Here is a 4,772-nt window from a genome sequence, read left to right as displayed (position 1 = left end):
TCTTATGTAGTTGATTTTCTCAATGGCCCCACACCTATGGAGTGACCTGGATTCTAAAAAGAGGAAATGAGGAAATCCACAAGATGAATTCTTTGGTCTCCCCCTCACCGCCCCCCGCCCCCCCACAGGGCCTCCACTCCTATAAGATCTCACTAACTCTGCAAAGAAGGAAAATTACTGCACCAATTTATTTGTAGGCCATTTTTTGATCCCCTTCAAATAAACACGTACAGTCTTGCATCACAATTCGTCCCTTGGAGGGGCAGTGGTCAGTTACCATGCAGGTATCTAGGGAAGAACATGCCAGGCTAGTGCAGAAAGTACATAGGTACTGAAACCAGAAAAGAAAGGTTAAGCCAATAAAAGAACAGGGGGTCAATGTTCCTGGAGTGTATTCAGTTTACCAGTAAACAAGTAAAGAAATAAAGAAATACAGAGAAATGAAAGAGTAGGGATTAGTTCAGAGTAGCAGATGAAGAATCAGAAGTCAAATGTAAGAGACTGCCTTTTCTCCACTGTATGTTTCAGCACCATTGTTGAGATCCAATTGACTTGAGATATTTGGGATTATTTCTGGGCTCTCTATTCTATTCCACCATTCAACATACCTGTTTTTATGTCAATACCATAGTTGTTTTTTTTACTATATTTTGTAATACATTTTGAAATCAGGCATTATGATATTTTTGCATTATCCTTTTGGCTTCATATTGCTTTGACTATTCATGAATCTGCAGATTGCTTTAGGTAGTTTGGTAATTTTAAGAATATTAATTCTCCCAATATATGATCATGGGATGAAGCTCCATCCTTGAGTGTTTTCTTCAATTTCTTTTGTTAGTGTTTTAAAATTTTCATAACTAAGTTTATTATGATGTATTTTTGAGGCTATTGTTAATAGGATTTCTTTCTCAGTAAATTATTATTAGTGCATCGAAAATCTACTGGTTTTGTATGTGGATATTGTATTCTGTCACCTCACTGAATTTGTGTAACAGTTCTGAGAGTCTTTTGATGATGTCCTTATGGTATTTTAAGTGTAGAATCACACCATATGCAGACAGCTTCTTCAGCAAACAATGGTGGCAAAACTGGATATCTGCATGAAGAAGATTTAAGCTAGATGCGGCTTTCTTGCCATGGGAAAAAAGAATCAGCTCAAAATAGAACAATGACCTGAAACTTTAAATATTCAATAAGAATACAGGGGAAATACTTCACGATATTTCCTCAGACAATAACTTCATGACTGGAACGCTGATATCTAGGAAACAAAAGCAAGAATTGTAAAATGGAGTGAGATCAAATTAAGAAGTTTCTGCAAAGCAAAGAAAACAACAATCAACAAAATGAAAAGATAACCGATAGAATGGGAGAAAATCTTTACCAACTACTCATCTGAGAGGGGATTAATATCCATAATATGTGATGAACTAAAAAATCTTTTAACAACAGAAGAGCAAGTAATTCAATTAAAAGTAGGCAGATAATGTGAACAGACATTTCTCAAAAGAAAACAAAATACAAACTGTCAATGAATAATGAATGAATGTTCAATGTCTTTGGCCATCAGTGAAATGCACATCAAAAAAATATTGAGGACTGGAGCTGTAGCTCAGTGGTAGAGCGCTTGCCTAGAATGTGTGAGGCACTGAGTTTGATCCTTAGCACCGCATATAAAACTGAACAAATAAAGAAATGCTTTCCATCTAAAAGAATTAAAAAAAACTTTATTGAAATACCATCTCACCTCAGTTAGAATGGAAAAGCAATACTGGATATGATGTGGAGAAAAAGGATCCTTATTACACAATTGTTGGGTATGTAAATTGATACAGTCACCTAGGGTAAACATGAGGGAAGTTCCTAAAAAACCTAAAAATACAACTACCATATGATATTATTATACCACTCCTGAGTATTTATTTTGTAGAAAATGAAATCTGGATACTTGTATACCTGCATATACATGCTTTCTGTGCAATTATTGATAATGCTCTTGATATAGAATCAGTCTAGGTGCCTATTGATAGCTAAATGAATAAAGAAAAATATAAAATATATATGTACATGTATATATATATATATATATATATATATATTATACTTTTATATAATATTCCATTACATTATATATGGTATGTTATATATTGCATTGCATATAAATGATCTATATGTAATACTTCATTGCCATATATAGTATGTGTGTGTGTATATATATACCATATTTTTCTTCATTATATATATATATATATATATATATATATATATATATATATATATATATATGTGTGTGTGTGTGTAATATTCCATTGCATTTATATGGAGATTTATTCTACCATAAATAGGAATTAAATTATGTCATTTCCAGGAAAACAGATGGCACTACAGGACATAATGTTAAAAAAAATAAGACAGAGAATGAATACTGTTGCATCCTCTCTCTTACCTGCGGAAATTAACAAAAAAAAAAAAAAATAACCAGAAAGTAGAATAGGAATACAGGGAAGGGAAATGGGACTGGGGAAGCAGGTAAAGAGAGGAGGACAATAGAGAGCATGAGAGAGGGTAGACATGATCAAAGCACAATGTAAGAACTTATGAAAATGATACACTGAGAGCCATTAACTTGAAAAATTAATAAGCATTGATAATTACAATAAAAAATAAATTACAATAAAAAGTTTAAAAAGTACAGAGCAGTCTAAGAAAGGTATTCTATGGAGGAAAACTTGAGAGACTAAAACATCAAAATTTTAGAGATCAACAGAAATAAGTGGTTTTATTTGTATTTACAGTTGTATTCAAATTCTTACACAACTATATCAGAGTAGAACTAGTTTTCTCTAAGTAAAAGTGCATCTTGTAAGAAGATTGACAGAGTCTGAATCAGGGTTTCCCTACCAACTTTGATAACATGTTCAAAGAAGACTGAACAATTGTTTACTCAAAATTTTTTTTTTATTTCTGACGTCATGAAATGACAAGAATTTGTCACTACTATATGCAATGAATCACTTAATCATACCAGAATCTCACCTCTCTTCTATCTGCAGATCATAACTTAAAGTCACAGTCTCCTTGTCCTGCACCTGGGTGACTACTTTAGTACTGACTGAATGGATTTCCAGATCTCCCATCTTGTGGGAAGGTAGAAATTACATTAACTATATGTATTATACTTTCTCCCTTAATCAATTGATGAACAATTGGGCTATTACCAGATCTTAACTATTAACTATTGCTGCAATAAACATGAGTGTGCAGGTATCTCTTTTAGGATGACTTAATTCCCTTTGCATATATACCCAGGAGAGAGAGATCTGTATATTGTGGTTCTATTTTTAGTTTTTTGAAGAACTTCCACAATGATTTCTGTGAAGGTTGTATTAATTTATAATTCCACCAACAGTTTATATTTGTCCTCATCCTCACAAGCATCTGTTACCATTATTATTTTAATAATAATCACTATAGCTGGGGTAAGATGGTATCTCATTAGAGTATTAATGTGTATTTACCTAATGATTAGTAATATTGATCATTTTCTTTAAATATTTGTCACTTGGATTTATTATTTTGGAAACATTTTATTACCAACTACATGAAGACATATTTTGGTTTTCAAATAATGTTGATTTATTCAGTATTTTAAGGAAAACTTGGCTTCCACATTATTAATAACCTTTTTCAAGTCACACTTTGAAATACAACTCTCCAATATTTTGAAAATTTCCTTCTGACTGAAAATAATTATGTTAAACCAGAAACATTTGTGTTACCTCAGGGTACTCTCAACTTTAATGCTAACCACCCGAGGTTTATGATTGGAAAAAACCCAACTCCATTCACTGCAGGTTTTCTTGTGTATTTGTTTTGTGCTATTGATGCTTTAACAATTAGTTAGTATTATTATGTTGGTATTGCTCCCATGGCAGAAAATGGATACAGAGAACATTAATAAGATTTAAGTACAATATTCTGACTTTATAGAGACAATATAGCTGATTTACTTTCAAAATGATTAATGTTTCATTTTCTTTTCTAGTGGAAGGGGCTATTAGGACAAAAAAATTCCTACCATCATATGAGTTTCCTTTGTAGATTTTCAGGCAAACAAGACAAATAAATTTCAAAACAAAATCTGTACATATGAAGGATATTTTCTGTCTTTATAATGGAATTTACTATACATGCATTAAACCTCCTTTTGGGTAGCAATATTTCCTATGAAATGTACTTATGACAGCACTGAAAAAGATAGGCTAGTTAATTGGTTCCAAGTTAGGCTTTTTAAAATATAAAGTCTACTCCAAGGAGTTAACCTGTAGAAATATTCTAAATATTGAGCCAATTCCTTTGTCTTGTGGTGAGGGGAAAAAGGAAGCAGGACAGGTCTCAGTAAAGGCTACATAAAATCAAAGCCTAACCAGTAACCTTCACATTTTTCCAATATCTTTTTATCCTAGATTTTGAACAAAAATTACCTTGGCATTTTTTTCAATACTTGTTTAAGATGGATTTTGATCAATGCCCTCACACAGAAGCCACTAGTACATATATGTGGCAACATGTTATCAGGTACTCTCTCATTTTGTGGAGTTCTATCTCCTTTATTCCCACTTAGATAAATCTTACTCATTTAACTATTGCTTTCTGTTGTTGTCCATGGATTTTATTCTTCAAATTTGCAGGAAAATAATCCAGAAAGAAATTGACAGCTTCTAGGTTTCACCATTAAAAACTGAAACCCTCTATTGCAGTGGAGAAGA

Source organism: Callospermophilus lateralis, unplaced genomic scaffold (genome assembly GCF_048772815.1).
Source record: "Callospermophilus lateralis isolate mCalLat2 unplaced genomic scaffold, mCalLat2.hap1 Scaffold_512, whole genome shotgun sequence".
Lineage (NCBI taxonomy): Eukaryota > Metazoa > Chordata > Mammalia > Rodentia > Sciuridae > Callospermophilus > Callospermophilus lateralis.
Note: the sequence above shows the minus strand (reverse complement) of the source record.